The sequence below is a fragment of the Miscanthus floridulus genome, chromosome 5, assembly GCF_019320115.1.
Source record: "Miscanthus floridulus cultivar M001 chromosome 5, ASM1932011v1, whole genome shotgun sequence".
Lineage (NCBI taxonomy): Eukaryota > Viridiplantae > Streptophyta > Magnoliopsida > Poales > Poaceae > Miscanthus > Miscanthus floridulus.
Window position 1 is genome coordinate 93492844 of NC_089584.1, and position 18881 is coordinate 93511724.

Here is an 18881-nt window from a genome sequence, read left to right on the forward strand (position 1 = left end):
GATTCATCTCCTTCTTGATTTCTTTTCATTTTCTACCCCAAACTGGATCTACCCACTAGCAACCATGGCTCTGATACCATTGACAGATCTGAAAGTACTTCTAGGCATAGACCAGCGGGTAATACTTAGCTTAGATAGAAGACTTAGGTCGCCAAGCGCAGTCGCGGTCATGGCACCGTAGCGACGTAGCCATTGGGGTCGGAGTCGGGGAAGCCGTGCAGGCGCGGTCCAGTGGCGGCGACGAAGTAGCAGCAGTGCGGGCTCGGTCTGGTGACGGCCGTGAAGGCGATGGCGATTCCCGTCGCACACAGCGTCCCTCTCGATCGGTCTAGAGATAGGACATCGGTGGGGTGCTGGCGGCTGCAGGCCCCCACCTTCTATTTATTGCGCTGCGCGACAGGGGCCATCAACCAGTAGAAAGGTTGAGCGCCCCCGATCAGGACACAGGGCACAATTGGCCGTTGGTGGAGATCAACCTAACAGGGTGCTCTCCCGTTTCTTTGAGGGGTCAGGAGATGATTTTTAGGGGCTTTGATTTTTTTTTAATTGGGGATGATATTGGGAGACTGCTGGAGCACCTCAAATCAAATCTCTAAAACAACAAAATTTTGTCATTGGGGATAAAAAAGGGAGACCGATGGAGATGCTCTAAAAATGCAAAGGGTGCTCCCATTCTTGGCTTTGCAGTTTGCTTGACTGGATTTCAGCCTAGACCAGGTACTCGGTATGCTAGTTAGCCATACGCCTGCGTGGCCGTGTTTGATTTGCCTTTGTACCTACTGTGACTGCTACCTGAGCATTCGGAAGCAGAGGATGGAAACACAGTAAGGCTCCTTAATTGCAATTGAAAGTGGCATATTGGGGATGACCGTTTGTCTTGATGGCAAATAAGGAAAACAAAAGAATTAGTGATAAAATAAGGCGCACCCTCTTAAAACTTTGATAAAGAGTCTTCTCTTAAAGCACCCCCAATTATTATGACTTAACTAGCAAATGTGTCTGTTTTTCTCGATCACACAAAAAGTTTGCGCGTCTTAGTATTAAGATAAAGGAAAACTTTAATACAACACGCCTTAACGACGCTCTAGGTGGTCAGAAGATATTTATATGGACGCTCAGACAATCCCTAGTGTATTGAAAGCTATGCTATTACATTGGACAGTGATCAACCTGAATTATGGCGTCGGCTAGGAGGCTATGCCCGGGCTGCCGAGCAGCAGCGGCGCTGCCTGCGCGGACCCACGTCGCCGTCCGGTGGAAACAACTTGCATAGAGCCTGTATATTACCGAGGTCCCCGCTGTAGATTTCATCGTACGCCTTAAGAGCCGACGTTGAAGGAGACGACATCCCGCTGGTTAGTCTCAGGCGTTTCAAGACAAGGTGTTCATCTCGTTTGGACGCCGCGATATGTGATATGCTCATTATGTTTTGTAATTGGATTCCGTACCATCATCACTAGACGCGAGTTGTTCAAACTTGTATGAACATGGATCGTGAATCCAAATTACATACGGGGGCATGAATGACGCAGGGATGTTCCAAGAATAAAAAAATGGGTGAGAAAAAACCCTTTGTTCTTTAATATTAGGTAGGTATAGAGATCAAGGAGGGCATTGATGTTCAGAATTCACGTGTAGTAATCAGTGGATTACATTATATTGTGGACTGAGATCATCATGTTATTCTTAACATACATGGACTTGGAGTTTCATCCTGTTCTTTAGCTCAATCAGTAACGCGCGCACGTCGGAAAGAATTTGGGTGCCAACTGCCTGACGCTAGATACAGGTGACCTTTGAAGGGTGAGGCTTCGTCAGTCGTTACACAGGTAAAAAATGATCTGACCTTGAACCGCTCTGAATCCGAGCGTGCGAGAGTGCGAGGAACGAGCGAGGCCGTTCGTCCGTCCCTTGTTGATTCCTGCATGCTTGCGTTCCGTCTGGTTTCCACCACGAAATAAGGCTGTATAAATCCTTCCGGGGCTCTCCTCCTGCATCGCCGGAACCAAACGCCAAACGCCGCTGCGCTCTCTCCTCGTCCTGATCCCCCCAGAGCGAGAGGGAGGGGCACCCGGAGGAGCCCGGCGTTTTGATCGGTGTCACAGCCCCCGTTCCCGCGAGGAGAACAACCGGAAGGAAATGGCACCGATCTCCAGAGCCACGGCAATCCTTGTGATGGCTGTCGTCGTCGCCGTGCCCGCCGCCGCGGCTAACGCCCAGGCCCCCGCCCCAGCACCTGCCATCAGTGATGGTCAACTCTCAGATCCTTTTTTTTTTCTTTTCATCGTTGTTTTTTCTCTTGTTCCATGCTTTATTTTCTCTTTTTTGGGAGGAATAGCCGATGCAGGCAGTTTGTTGTGGAAGGAATGCACTATGCAGCTACGTTGTTTGCGTCGAAGAACACAGCCTGATAATCCACATTTTGTTTTTCTTCATTCATGACGATTGGTCTCTTGTCCGTTTTTTGGCAGGAACAAGTGTAGACCAGGGAATCGCCTACGTCCTGATGCTGGTGGCGCTAGTCCTCACCTACCTCATCCACCCAATGGACGCCTCCTCCGCCTACAAGCTCTTTTAAAAATCATCCGCTTTGTAATTTGGCGCTAATTGAGGGTGCCATTAACGGTGTTTAATTAATCGATCCAGTTTGCCCCACAATCAGAAAAGAAAAGAAAAATATGCACACATCTTATCCTTGCTACTTCTAGGACATTTTCCCCTGTCTTTCAGTCGGGGCGAAGCCTGAAGGAGCCACATTATTGCAAATGACTCATTAGGGGACCGATTTTTTTCATTCATCTGCATGATACAACAGTAGTGTGCAATACTAGTGGTGCTTTCAGTAATTCAATTATCTGATCTGATCTCCACCGGCATATCCTGAAGAGTAGAAAATTAAAACAAATCATTGGGGGTAATAATGCATATATCACATAAAAAGTTTTGAAATTTCCCTGGTTGCATGATGCTGACAACATTGTCCAATGTATCCCTTTTTGGAGCATTTTAATTTGTAAATATAAATATAAATCAAAATAAGCATGCCATTATAACATTCTCAACTTTTACCTACGGTTTTTGATGAGTGACCTATAGTTTTTGTGTTCTTTAGTATTTTAATTGAGTGAGGCCTATAACTTTCCGTGTACATATTAGCATATTGTCTTAGAGTTTTATCAAATTGCCAACAACATAATTCCCTACAAATTCATTATTACCCATGGGTATGGTAGTTTGTTAACCATTTTTTGGCAAAGAGTTAGTTAACCAAATATAATATGTGCTTGTTTGGTTCACCTAAAGAAAATATGAGAATTAGATGAAAGAATGATAATAAGATCCAAAACAGGTGGATTATAGGGAAGATTCTTATAATGCGACCACAAGATTGTAAGAATATATAGTAATCCACCTCCAACATTTGGAGATAATGGGTAGAAATATCTTGAACTACCTATAATCTCTTGTTATAATCCAGGGATCCAAACATACATCTTCTTTTTTCTTATATGTGACCCAAATTTTACAATCACTCTTTTGAATTCAGATCCTCATAATCTTAGGAGATCCAAATAGGCCCTATAAATACTTAGCCCATTTGCGAGGAAACCATGGGAAGATGGTTGTTAGTCTTGTGTGTTGTGAAGGTGATTGTTCTCCCCTTAGGTAGATTTTTTATACAACATTTTGTGCTATCTCTCTCTCCCTCTCTCTATCTCTATCTCTATACTTATAGTAAGTGATTTTGAGTTGTTCTAAGCCTAACTGTCATAAGTTTGACTAAGCTAATACAGAAGAAAAATAATATTTACAACATCAAATTAGCATCATTAGATACATTATGAAATATAGTTTTATAATTTATATCTTCGAAGTGGTAGATGTTAGTGCTCTTCTCTATAAACTTGGTCCAACATATGGTAGCTTGACTTAGGATAACCTTACATCCCTTACATTTTAGATGGAGGGAATAGATGTAGTACTCACGACCTAAATGTGTAGTCCTAGATATCATAGGCTGAAGTGTGGGTTTTTTCAAGAGTTGATCATGGTCCATTCCATGTTTTAAACCTTGAGGAGTCATCCTTGCTCTTATTATTCTCATTCTTCTTTTTCTTCCACTATTTGGGATGAGGGCAATCATAAGAAAGATTATTGTAGTCACTACAATTATAGCATCTTCTTAATATGTCCTACCCACCCATGTGTTGCTTGAACTGTTCTTCTAAGGGTGGTGTCGGTGCGAAAAGTGACCAACAAGTAAATATTTATAGTTTTGCCGTACGTTGTGATTGGATGTGGCCTAACACTCAATGACATAGGGTTTATACTGGTTTAGGCAACGTGCTCTACGTCTAGTTTCAGTCGGTCGGAGACTTTATTCCTAAGCCCAGGAGCTCGAAGTTTGCTGTGGGGTTACAAACCAGTGGGAATAAGAAGGGGGTGTTAAAGGTCCGGTCGGACTCTAGACCGAAGGGCCAAGAGTCACGGGAGCTCCAACGTGTGCTAAGTATTGGAACACATGCTCTTTGTAGCTTTAGAGCTTTAGAGTTCTAAAGCCTAGCAGAGAGAGAGTCTGAATGAACGTCCTTTTTAGGAGAGAGCACATCCCCTTTTATAGGTGAAGGGGATGACCTTATAAATTTAGAGAGAGAGTGTGTCACAGAAAGAGAGTGTGTGTGCCACCTAGTCTTGTTGCCCACGCCGTCGGGTACAAGACGGTTTGTCGGAGCCCATAATACTGTTGATGCCTAGATGCATGTGGCAGGCTCCATCGTGTTCTTCTGATGTGGCAAATGTCGGTGCCCACAACACTGTTCGTGCTCTGACATGTCTGGAAGAATGCAAAGCACCCTTCTGACATGGTCTAGCAGTACTGTCCTGCAGGTGTGCAGGGTACGGTCCTCGGTATTGCGGTTGACTTGAGCGCCTTGCCTTATCTACTTTGCCTAATCCCTAGATCCTCACCGAGCGGGCATCCATGGTCGGTCGTTCCCAGTCAGCTCTGACCACGCCGGTCGGAGAAGAGCTATAAGCAGAGGTTCAGCATATTCCCGGTCGAAAAAGCGGGTCGGAGTCAGAAGCAGGTGTCGTCCCCTCCTTGGCCAAGCCTTCTAGTCGGAAAAGCGAGTCGGAGTCAGAAGCGAGCATCGTCTCCTCCTTGGCCAGGCCTTCCGGTCGGAGATTGGAACGCTTTTTCGGCCTATCGTTAGGTATCTAGGCCGGCCTAGGAGTTGCACGTTGTTCATAATGCCATCTGCTAGGATGAGCTTTTGCTGGGAAGCGGGTCCATTAGGGACCCTGGGTTTATGAACCCAACAGGAGCCCCCAAGCCCCCAGGCGATTTGGGTAGAATCATCTGGGGGATTTTTCGTTTTGTTAGTGAGTGCATGCGAGCGCACCCGATGGGTGTAGCCCTCGAGCCTATGTTCGACTGGTGAGTCAGTCAGAGGCTGAGTATCTTGGTACTCTTTCCTAGGGCCATAGACTCCTATGTTTCTACCGGTTGGGGTGTTCGCCCACGTTTGTCCCGCCCGCGACCCGTGCGGTCAATTGGTTTCCTGAGTCGACATCGGGCGACCCGAGCCCCTGAGCCTCGTTGGTTTTGTAGGGGTTTGGTCTAGTTCCATGCGTTACCCTGTCCATGGTTTCTGCAACCGAAGGGGCTAAGCTAACATCGCTTGCCTCGATGGCTTGAGTGACGTGCTCGATGAGCTCACTAACGGGCACATTTGAGCAGAATCCGGGTCTGTCATTCGTAATGGGGTCGGCATAGCCCTCATGTAGCATTCCACTGCTCCTTAACCTGCCTCCTAGTAGATACTCGGGTCATTCTAGAGACCGACTCAGGTGGCCCGCTGGCCTCCCCTCGATGGAGATTCTATGGGCATGGCTCGAGGTTAGGATTGAACGAGAAGGTCAAGATGACCCTGTTTGCTTCTAAGCATATCAAGCGAGGGCCACTGGGGCTCATCTATGTTTTCTCCTCTGGCTCTGTTTGATGCGAGGCGGCCTCAAGCCCTTTGCGGGTCGGCCTTCGAACCCTGGTCGGTTGTTGCTCATGTTGAATGAGGCAACTACCACTTCGTAACGCAACACGAAGCGTTGTGATGCATTAATTGCATATGCGATGCTTTGGGTGTATGGGATGAATGAATGATTGTATGAATGAATGTGTGAATGCATGTATGAGAAAGGAAGAATGAATGATCATGCATTAGAAAATAAAGTAAGAAGGTTTGGTAAAGTTACCTTGATGACTCGAGTGACAGGTTTGAGGAGTGCTTATCGAATATGTCCGAATGGGATCCGTGTCCGTCGTTCGTGGCAGAGATGGTGTAGCCCACATGAGGCATCCCACTGCTCCTTACCTATCTCTCGGTAGTCACCTAAGCCATCCGATCGACTCAGGAAGCCTTTGGTCTCTCCTTGATGGAGATCCCATTGTTGGGCCCTTCTAAGCCCTACCTAGGAAGGCGGAGGGCCGTTTGCGTGCGGTTGCGCCTTGTTTCCTACACCTAGGGTGTTGTAGTGGTGGGCCCAACCTAGGCCACATCCTATTTTAATCGAGCGATGTTTCATTAGGCAGGGTGCATCCCATCAGTCAGGGCACGTCCCACCGCATGCCTATCCGCATTAAATAGGGAAAGGGAGAGGGTTTTCATCCCATTCCTTCACCTTTCTCCACCTGCCGTCTCTCCTCCTTTTTCATTCTCACCAAGCCTGTTCTTGCACTGTGGTGGGTTCTAGGAGAGAGAGAGAGAGGGTAAAGCGAGGGAGAGAAAAACTTATAGATTTGTTCATGAATCCAGAGCACGATGTCAAACTAGAGGCCATCCAACGTAGATGAGGTGGTGCGGGCCGCCTTCACTGAGAAGGGGTTGCTCCTGCCAAAGGAGGTGGCGCACTAGAGGGCTCCTACGCTAGGGGAAGTCGTTCCATGACCTCGGGCCAATGAGGTTGTCTCCTTCCTCGCCTTCCATGAGCGTAGGCTAGGATATCCTGCGCATTGGTTCTTGCGTGGGCTCCTCAACGAGTGGGGCCTAGAGCTGCATCACCTCAATCCGACTAGGGTGCTGCACATTGCTGGTTTCATCACTGTCTACGAGGCCTTCCTTGACATGGAGCTGCACGTGGACCTCTTCTGGCAGATCTTCACCGGGCGAGCCTTGTCAGAGGGGAATCCACCTAGAACTGCGCCGGTTGGGAGCTTCGCCTTGTAGAAGAAGCCAAGGTCGTCGGGCTCCTACCCCACGTACTCCCCCTATGACTCCAATTAGGGGTGGCATAGGGAGTGGTTCTACATCAGAAACCCAGCGGAGGTGCCATTCCCACCATTCACCGAAAGAAGGCTGGAGAGGCAGAAGAGCTGGTCGTGTGGTCCCTCCAGTTGGTAGAACAACCTAGAGATCATTGAGGCGAAGCTTTAGAAGCTGGTGCAGCATGGCCTCGATGGGCTACGGGTATTCCACACCTTCTTCCATCGTCGAGTCGTCCTGCTGGCGGAGAGGAGGCAGCTGATGTGGGCCTACTCTGGCCCAACAGATCCTGACCGCATGTCGTTGGAGGAGTTGGCGAAGGACGAGGTCTGGAGCCGACTCGATCAGATGCTACAACTGAGGGATAAGGAGTCCCTTGAAGCAAAGCCCAAACCTCTCCATGCCGTGAAGCTATCCAATCTGGTATGCTCCGCTCTTCTTATTCTGTGACCTTTTTCTCTTGCTCTCCTTTGTTTTGACTTCGAGTTGTCCATTTCATAGGGACTCGCTGGTTACAAATCCTGGCTGCATCTTCCGAGGGGGCCGGAGGGCGTGGCTCGGTAAGCTACCCTAAAGGAGGCAGCGGCCGCCAAGAAGAAGAAGAGAGCTAAGAAGGCTCAAATGAGGCACAAGGAGAAGGAGATTGCCCGGTGGGTGTGGGATGGTGAAAACTAAAGTGACATGGAGGCGGAGCTCAAGTTAGAGGAGCCCACGAAGATGGGTGGCGACGTGAGCACCTCCGAGGATGAAGAAGACTGGGGCACCATTGCAACCTCGGTGAAGTGTCATGAGCCTACGGCCATGGCCATTGGTGGTGGGCGGGATACGGAGAGGCGCAGCGACATTCCCGTGTCAAGGAAGCACGCCACGAGCTTGGATGTCATCGTTGAGAGAGAGGCGAAGCGGGCATGGTCGCCATGCTTTTCAGAGGCGTCATTGACTTCGCACCCTCCTGCTCTAAGCATGGCATGGCATGTCGGATGATCAAAGGAGAGTGCCCGTAGCCCTATATCTTTAGGGTCGGCTTGTGCGCCCAAGCCACAATGGGGAGATTCCCTGTTAGTCGCTCCGGTGGGTGCGCCACAAGCCAGTGGTCGCGGCCATTCACTGGCCGATCGGGAACTGATCGGGTTGGCTCCTCCCTCAGTCGATATGAGGGGGCGTGGGTCACGACCCGTAAGCAGTCCTTGTCTGGCAGGCTCATTGCTAGCGGGTTGGGGCTTTAGGGCCCTGCCACTTTCATCTCGGTATGCATCTTTGTTCCTTTTTGATCTCTCAGTTGAGTTCTTTGAGCACGACTGACCTGTACTTATTTGACAACGGCCAGGGACTGATGGAACTGGGCATCTCCCCGCCCCCCATGTGGGAGGAGTGGAGACCCAGCCTACAACAAGTCATGATGAGCGGTGGGGAAAGTAGACTGGCAGCGATGCAACCTTCCCTTCTGGGGGTTGCGCCGTCCTAGCCGGTTGCGAGTACAACAGCATCGGCGATAGCGGCAATGGTGGTAATCCCCGTGGTGATGATAGAGGTTAGGTTAGAGGTGACCCTTGTGATCCCTCCCCCAATAGTGATGGCAGAAGAGAGGAGGGAGATTAGGCTCCCTGCCTCGCCCGGCGGAGGAACACACGGCTCGCCCTCCTGATCATAGCTAGAGGGGTCAAGAGGAGACACGGTCAGGCTAGAGGTAGAACATCTGCTGGTGGGCCACAGAGTCAAGATAGTGGAGATCCCCTGCTTCAGCAAGGAAGGCACTAGGGTGGAGCTGCTAGCCATCCTGCTGTCGAAGGAGTTGGCGATAGTCCTGTTGTCGCATGATATTGTGAAGGCTGGATCTTCCAGCAGGTTGGGGGCAACCCGTGAGCTAGTGTGGCCCTGTCCCGGTGACCCAAGGAAGGCTCGGTTCATCCTTCACAATGAGGAGGAGGTGGCGCTCTGGCACTTGCTTGAGGAGAGAGGACTATCGATGGAGTCCGATCTCGCCCAAACCAAGGCGATGCTCAAGGAGGCCTTGGAGCGGGTTGAGCTCGTCCATCAGGCAGTTTCAGTCGACCTACCGCATGTCACAGAGGTAAGCTTTCTATGCTTTTAGCGTTTGTCCTTGATTCCTTGGTTTTTCACTGGTTGTCTCAACATGCTTGTTTCTCACTTTACAGGAGTTAGAGGCGACGTCGATCCGCAAGTCTCGTTTCCTTCGGGAGGAACATGGTTGGATGGAGTGAGAAGCCATGATGTCATGGTGGGTCAATGAGCTTGAGCACTAGCTAGAATCCACCCACCATGAGTCCCAAGACCGGGCGGCCGAAGTGATGGGAGCGTGGGTGGTGGAACTGCTTGTGGCGGAATGGCCGACTGCTGCTGAGTGGGGACTCGACGCAATGAAGGTCCACCTGGCAGAGATCAAGGTGGTGCTCTAGAAGTCCTTGGAAGCGCTGGACACAGAGCGGAAGGCCCGGTCGGAGGCTAATCAAGAAGTGCTCGCACTCTGGGGGCAGGTGCTTGGGGTGGAGGAGTCGAACGCTCAACTGCTCAAGAAGGTGACCTAGCAGGAGGAACGACTCTCCATCCTCAAAAACACCCACCTTGGTATGTACTTGTTCTGCCTTTGGTTGATGTCTTAGTTTTTCCTTTGCTTTGCTTCTGAACTTGTCGTCCTTTTTTTCTAGAACTAGGTGGAAAATTTGGTTCATTAGAGCGAGAGTTGGAGACAGCCAAGACGACGAATGGTTGGAGCATGGAGGCTCTAGCCAAGTCCCTTAAAGAGCAACGTGCTCTTGAGGGGGAGCTCGACCAGATTCACAACGTTGCCTAGGTGGTCATTTCTGAGGTGTTTGGGTCGGCGCCAAGCACCAGTATGCCCTCCATCCAGCTAGCGGAGGTCCCAAACAAAGTTCGGGCGCTCATCTCTGATGGGATGTTCTACAGGACGTCAAGGGTGCTGACCTCAGTGGTGATGCACCACCTGGACCTGGACTTCGTAGCCATCTACAGAGGGTACACTGTGGGCTGGAGTGTAGAAGCCATCCATGCACTCGGGGAGAGCTTGGTGCCATACACATAGATGGATGCCGAGCAAGTCTCTGTGCAGTGGGTGATGGAGGCTCGCCATGCAAGCATGGCTGAAGGCGTGCATCAAGAAGATGTCATTAGCCTATGGACGGAGTGGAGACCGGGTTGGAAGCGAACGTCATCCCGCCTCCGACTGAGCCAAACGTCGTCCCGTCTCCGATCGAGCCAAACATCATCCCGTCGGAGAGCAAGCTGCTCTTATCCTCGTCGGTCATGCCATCAGTCGATGCCGTCAGGCGGCCACAATAGAATTTAGGTTAGAAACAGTCAGTATATGTAAAGGATAAGTTCTAGGGGGAGCCCCCGTGTGAACAGATTTTTACATTCATGAATGCTTTAATTTTGTTTTGTGATGGAATCACATGTAAGGGGAAGCTTGTCCCATCCATCCTTGTTTTTACCCTATCATAGCTTTGTTTTTATCCTTTCTTTTTCGCACCTGCCTTTTTGACCCATAGGCTGCAACCTTAAGAACCCAGACATGGTCCGCGAGGCTCAGCTACTCGTAACCATAGGTCGTGGTGGGGTGTGATCGGTTGGGACTTTAAAACATAAGTCATGTAGGGTAATCAAAGGAACGGAATGCCCTTTTGCTCGGGCGACGCCCTTTTGTTTGGGTGAAAAGTATTACTATATGATAGTAAAAAAGAGAGGTGGTATCGCACCCTCGTGGAGCCCCCGAGCAACCCAGGCCAAAAGTGTTTGGGCTGGGGTGCTTATAGGAGCAAACGTTGAATGAAAGAAAATGATAAGATAGAGCTTTAGGGGAAGAAACAATGTAACTGTTCGATGTTCCATGTATTGGTGAGAACGTCGCCGTTGTCGTCCTTCAGTCGGTAGGTGCCCGGTCGGATCACCTCAGTCACTATATAGGATCCTTCCCATGGTGGACAGAGTTTTTGTTTCTCCTTGGTTGATTGGGTTCTTGGGAGCACGAGGTCTCCGACCTCGATGATCCTCCCTCTTATTATTCTTTCATGGTACCTACGGAGAGTTTGTTGGTAGCGAGCGGAGCGTATGATGGTCGTCTCATGAGCCTCCTCGAGTAGGTCAACCACATCCTGCTGAGCCTCCGTGGCTTAGTCTCAGTCGAAGGCCTTCACTCTTGGGGCACCGTGGTCGAGGTCGGAGGTATAAGGTTGAGATGGCGGACTAGAGCGGGGGGTGGGGGTGGTGGGTGAATAGTCATTTCTAAAATTAATCGCGTCGACTAACTGAAACAAGTGCGGAATTAAAACTATCGGTCTAGCTAAGACTACACCCCTCTATTTTTGTTCTCTAGCACCTTCCAAAGATACTAATTAAGCAACAAAGGTGCCGGTCTAGCTAGAGCTCACCTAACCAATTCTAGAAGCAATGTCACACAAACCTATGCCACTAGTACTTTAAGCAACAAGGGAGCTCCTACACAAGCTAGTAAACAAAAGCACAAAGCCACCTAAGCTCACTAGCAATGCTCAATAACAAGGCAACCAATGCCAAATTAGAGAGCACAATTACTTAGCTACACAAACTAAGTAATGTGACTAACAAGGTTACACAAACCAAATTAGCCACACAAGGGAGCTACTTCTATGCTATACAAACAAGAAGGTAACTAGTAAGCTACACAAGCTAACTAATTACAAGAGCAACTACACAACCACAATGTATATGAAATACAAATACAAGCTTGTGAAACGAGGATGCAAACCAACGGGAAGAACATGGTTGACACGATGATTTTTCTCCCGAGGTTCACGGGTTTGCCAACACGCTAGCCCCCGTTGTGTCGACCGCTCACTTGGTGGTTCGGCGGCTAATTGGCATCACCCACCAAGCTCGCACGTCAGGCACTGCAAGAACCTACCCCAAAAGTGAGGGTAGCTCAATGAAACGCTCAACTGGAGTTGCTCTTCGCGGCTCCCGTGGGGCGAGCACAATGCCCCTCACAAAGCTCTTCTCTAGAGCACCACACAAGCTTCTTGCGAGCTTCGATGGAGACCACCACCGCACAAGCTTCACATGATCATATTGGTTCATCGATCTTGACTTCACTTGCTTTTCACCGTTGCCTTCATCCATCGGCGCCAAGTGTTGCTTAAGCTTCACCGCCACGCGGTCCATCGCTCTAAAGCCTCTAACGTACCCTTCACACTTGCAACTGGTCCATCAAGCCAAATCATGTCTTGATCTTCTCCACCTTGATCACATGACTCAATGTCATGTCTCATTTGCAATGAGCTCCTTCATCATCACATGTGTGAGCTTTGCAACATCTCCAAGCCGTTTTCACCTTCATGGCATATGTTGCTCACATACATGTACATGTGGACTAATCACCTGTGTATCTCACATAAACACAATTAGTCCACCTAGGTTATCACTCAATTACCAAAACCACACAAGGACCTTTCAATCTCCCCCTTTTTGGTAATTGATGACAACTTTATAAAGATATAGAAATTAAGCTCTTTTGGATTCATGTTGCTTGCCCAAGCAATTTTACCATGTGAAAATAATTTTTGGACAAGTACCACAAACCCGAGATAGTAGTATTAGCTCCCCCTACATATGTGTTAGAGTGGTTAATTTTAAGCTTGCACATATGCATATATTAAAATTGTGGGAGAGTAATTACTACTAAATGATGCTAAGGTGTATAGAATAAACCTTTGAAGCATGTACCAATCAGAGTTGTACCTTTAAGTTCATCCTTAGCACCATGGTTAGCTAGATATCACTTGGAAATAAAAGCACTAGATACCTTGTGAGATCAACATTAAAAGCAAGGTACTAGCATTACTTGAAAAGCATACCAAGTGTCTAGCTATCATCCTATGCATGCTAGTTATCAAATCATCATTCTAGTTCTACAACTAGCATACACCACACAAGCATGCATATTGAATTTGAAAGCTTATGCAATGCAAGCAAGCACATGAATATGCACATATCAAATGCAATCAATCAAAGTTCATGAGCTTGCTCCCCTTACTTGTGTGCTTCTCTTGTCCAAGAATTTTGATCCATCTCTTTTCTTCAATGTTGCCCCCTCTTTGTCCATGTCCATGTCCAACCTCTACTTCTTTGAGCTTTTATATCTTATCTCCCCCCTTGTACAATCTTAATCTCAAAGCTTTCATATCTTTGTACAATCTCTCCCCCTTTGTCATTAAATTTCCATAAAAGGTGTGCTTCTCATTGATGCAAAGGTACGCATTTGGGGTAGATGGTTGAGGCTTGAATCTTGCATTTTTTGTGGACGTCACTTGATTGTTGGAATGACACCATTTGTAAATACCACTTGTAATTTGTACCACTTGTATCTTGTGTAGGGCTTCTTGAGATACCACACATAAGATTTTTGATCTTGAGATCAATTTATGGGACACCTCCTCCTATGTGATAGCATGGGTCATCCATTTGATACACTTGAGCTCTTGTAGGTGAAGGATGCATTCTTCATTTGATGATCACTTGTGGAACCATCGTCTTGCATGATTGATACCATGTGTAGATATGATATTACTTGAAAGAATTTTCTAGTATGGAACCACTTATTGGATTTATCAATAAAAACCATTTCTTGAACATTTGCTATCTTCATGAGGACCACTTATAGGATATCACTTGTGAGTTGATCTAGACATCATTTGTAGATTCTTGATGAAATGCTTGAGTCTAGATACCACTTGAAATAAACAACTAGATATCCATTTGCATTGTTGTCTTATGCTTGTACTCTTATCACTATCATGAGCTTCTATGGTTAACTTGAACTAAATTGATTTGCCTAAGCTTTCAAGTCCGGTTTGAACCAATGACAAGCTTCTTCATACCTCTTGCAAGGGTTATCTTGCCAATGTTGTACTTGTCACTTGTTAGCAATCCAAATTAGATCAAGTACTTGGGATCACTAGCTCATGAATAAATTCATATACTAACCACTAGATCAAGTAATCATTCAAGTAATAGTGGTAGGTTATGAATTTAAACATTTCATTTGTTATGCATGATCCTATGAAGCATGTACTATATGCACTAACCGCATACCAGTAAGGGATGAAATGATCATGCACATTACAATGATACCTTTGCTATGTTGGAGTAGAGGATAGTCACATAGATTCCAATTCATTACTCCAATAGCAATGTGAAGTCCAATTATAAGCTTGGTGAAGACTAATAGATACCATGTTGAATTCCATTCTTCACCCATATGAAATGAATACCACTTATAATCAAGTGCACTTTCTTGTTGTGGTTGTCTTGCTTCATCTTTTGATCAATGCTTGCATGAGAGCATCAATGTGAGAATACCGCTTGAAATATTATGACTAGCTCTCTTTTAGGTGTTGCTTGCTTTTCTTGATCAACCCTTTTGATTGCTTTAACTAAGCATCTTAAATGTTCTTCAGATCACCATTTTCATGTTAGCCTTCCAAGTACTACACTTGGTTCACCTACACATAGGCGGCAAGTCCCTACACTAGGGAGAAGTGACCTCTCTCGAAAAACCATTCTTGACACTCACTTGAAATAACTTGATTGCTTGATCCAAGTGATGGACTTAACTTAATGAGTAACCTTGATTCCTTCTTTAAGTCCTTTTCTTTCTACTTGTTTAAGTCCTTTTATTTCTTCCAAATGATCTCTAATCATATCTAGAACTTAAACTTCATCTTCAACTTGAGTTTGATCTTGATTTTCCAATTTGAGTACCAAATATATGCAAAGTACACTCCACAATCAAATTGCTTTGTACTCTTTGCTTGTAATGCTTTTAGATAATCTCAAAACCAAACTTATATGCCTCAATTACTTATAAACATGTTTCCAATTTGAGGACCTTTCAATCAAAGTGACTCTAGATCAATCCAATATTTGTCACTTTTCTGGCAGATTTTGTACCCTTCAAAGAAATAAGCATATCTCCCAAAGTACAAATCCAAATATCATGAAATTTGGTGGAGATGTGCTTCACTTAGTTATCTAGCATCTGTAAAAATTTGAGCTTCATTTGAATTCTTGATTGCTACCAGATCTCAATTCTTTCACCACTGCTACATGCTGAAAACTGCTGCACTATAGCTGACAAGAACCACTCCAAACCCAAAGCATTTCTTATCCAATTTTCATGAAATTTCTACAGAATCTCATACCATAAGTCTAGAGCATGTACACTAATTTTCATGCCAATCCAATAAGTTTTGATTTCTCAAACATGGCTAAGATCACAGCTCACTCAGATTTTCAATATAGGACAGATTTCAATCACTTGAGCTATACTTCATCAAATATGAATCAAACTTGAAACTAACTCGTTTGAATACTTTCAGAAGACATAAATCCATTCAATCCACTTACTAAATGCCATCTTATGAACTTATCCAACATAAATTAATCCAAACTTGACTACTAATCAATTATCCATTCATTCATCTCATCGCAAGCAACATTGCATATTTATCTAATTCAATCAACTCATATGCACCCAAATGAAATGATCAACAAGAGATATACCTTAGTTAGCTCATGATCATCCAACTAGCAATCTTCAACTCAATTATTTGCAAGTCATCAAATATATCCAATGAATCACCAACAACTTGAATTATAGCACTTGTATGTTGATAGCACTTGGACTTCACTCAATTTTCACTTGGCATTGGATTTGAATGCACACTAGGCTTCATATCTTGACTCAACATATGATGATCAATATGAAATCAATTGAATCAAGTCTCTAATGCCGATGGTACCTACAATCTATCATCCACTTTTTGATGGTACCCAAACAAGTTTGGGTCCTCTCAAGTTAGGAGCAACATACTTAGGCATAGCCTTAGTATGAATAGCGGGATGTCTTGCAATAAAAACCATAGAGGTACCATTTTCATCCTTTCTAAGCATAGAATCATCATCAATTGAAATAGGCTTAGGAGTTTTACCTAGGGGACATGAATGTGCCATGTGTTCCATTTCCCGACATGAGTAGCACTTTCTCTTTGATTGAGCCTTCTCTTCCTTGCTCATATGGTGCTTCTCATTGCCTTGCTTATCCTTGTTTGCTTGAGCCTTCTTCTCAAGCTTGTTTGGACAACCTGAAGCTAGGTGGCCCAATATGTCACAACTATAGCATCTCATGTGAGCAATCTTCATTTTCTCTTCTTCGTTCTTGCTCACTTGCTTTGCATCTTGATTCATCCTTGGACGCATTGCTCTTTCTCTTGCTTTTCCACCCCCTTCTAGTTTTCTTCTTCTTTATCATTAAATCACCACCATCTTCATGGTTGATCTTGATTTACTCTTGGGGTGTCTTCTCTTGCTCAATTTGTGGCTTTGGTTGAGGCTCTTCTAGTTGCTTCACCAATTGCTTGCTTGGGCATATTGAGGTAAGATGACCCCAAGTGCGGCACTTGAAGCACTTAACATGCCTTAGCCTCTCTTCTTCTTTCTTCAACTTGAGCTTTTCTTCATTGGAGCAACCATTTGCAAGATGTCCTACTTCATGGCACTTGAAGCACATGAAATGAGAGAGCTTCTCTTGTTCTTGCTTCTTCATCTCTCTTTCATATCTTCTCTTACCCCATCTTTTACCCTCGATCTTGCTCTTGTTGAAGCCAATGCCACTTATGTCATTTCGTCTTTCTTAATGATTGACTTTGCTAGTCTTGAAGCCGACTCCACTCTTGTCACCAAAGTTTCTTTGAGTCTTCAACATATGCTCAAAGGTGGCTTGAGAGTTGTAGCACCTCTCTAACTTGTTGCTCAATTTCTTCACTTGTTCATTGAGCTCATTGTTCTCCTTCAAAAGGTTAGTCTCACAAGACATAGAAGTAGAACAAGCATCTATATGTGAAGAACATGGCATTTCTAATAAATCATCACAAGAGGTGGATACATGCTTCTTGCCTACATCACAAGGGTTAGCAACAATTTGTGATTGATCAATTGACCCATGTGATGAGCTCTCACTATTTTTAAGTTTCTTTGTTAACACTTTAATGAGAGAAGCGTGTTGTTCTAATAATTCCTCATGGGATGCAAGTAGTGTCTCATGATTCAATTTTAGCTCATCATGTGAAGATTTAAAAGCATCAAGTAATTTCTTATGTTCTTCACAAGAGTTCTTTAGAAATAAGTTTTCATTTTCTAATTTCAATGTTTTAGCTTTCTCATTTTCTAAAGACATGATCATGCTAGCAAGTCTACTAACAAGCTCATCATATGAATCAACATGATCAACCACATTATCATTTGATACCTTGGTGTCACCTTGTGACATGAGACAATGTGGTGTAGTTGGAGAGTTTGTAGTAGCATCATCATCATGTCTTGAGCATGAACCAACATTACCATCAAGTGTGCATGGGGTAGCATCATCATTCGTAACACTTGTGGCATCATCATCAACCTTGTCAAGTGAACTTGTAGTGAATCGATCATCATCATCATCACTTGACCATGAGGTGGAGCAATCTTTCTCAATCACCAAATTGTGATCATGCTCGACACACTTATGCGCCTCCTTCTTAGGCTCATCCTCCTTGAATTTGCCATCATCCCATGTGGAGGAATCACTGAAGGTGACCTTGATGGACTCCCATATCTCACGAGCGGTTCCCGTGTAGTTTACTTGTTTCATCAAATCAAAACTCAATGCATCCATTAGAAAACAACAAGCATGTGCATCAAGTTTATAGAGAACTCTTTGAGCTTTGGTGAGATTTCTATGGTCCAAGACATGAGTGAGACCACTAGTGACAATCCACCAAAACTTAGGTCGCTTTGCACAAAAATGATCAAGCATGTGATTTTTCTAAAGTGCAAAGTTTGTGCCATAAAAAATGTGTGTCCCACAAACATCTAACCCACTAGACGCCATCCTCTCGAGTCAGTGAAGACCACAAATGAGAGACCTAGCTCTGATACCACTTATAAGGTTGAGATGGCGGACTAGGGGTGGGGGGGGGGTAAATAGTCTTTTCTAAAATTAATCGCGTTGGCTAACCGAAACAAGTGTGGAATTAAAACTATCAGTCTAGCCAAGACTACACCCCTCTATTTATGTTATCTAGCACCTTCCAAAGATACTAATTAAGCAACAAAGGTGTCGAGCTAGCTAGAGCTCACCTAACCAATTCTAGAAGCAAGGTCACACAAACCTATGTCACTAGTACTTCAAGCAACAACGGAGCTCCTACACAAGCTAGTAAACAAAAGCACAAAGCCATCTAAGCTCACTAGCAATGCTCAATAACAAGGCAACCAATGCCAAATTAGAGAGCGCAATTACTTAGCTACACAAACTAAGTAATATGACTAACAAGGCTACACAAACCAAATTATCCACGCAAGGAAGCTACTTCTATGCTACACAAGCAAGAAGGTAATTAGTAAGCTACACAAGCTAACTAATTACAAGTGCAACTACATAAGCACAATGTATATGAAATACAAATATGAGGATGCAAACCAATAGGAAGAACAAGGTTGACATGATGATTTTTCTCCTGAGGTTCACGTGTTTGCCAACACGCTAGTCCCCGTTGTGTCGACCGCTCACTT

At 45.4% G+C, this 18881-nt stretch overlaps 1 long non-coding RNA gene across 1 annotated transcript; it reads left to right on the forward strand.

The window, feature by feature from the left end:
- The first annotated feature begins 7820 nt into the window (after positions 1-7820).
- On the forward strand, positions 7821-10590 carry LOC136452622 (uncharacterized). Its single transcript, XR_010758862.1, has 3 exons — positions 7821-9330; positions 9416-9845; positions 9926-10590. It is a non-coding gene; the product is annotated as an uncharacterized lncRNA (long non-coding RNA).
- The last annotated feature ends 8291 nt before the right edge of the window (positions 10591-18881 follow it).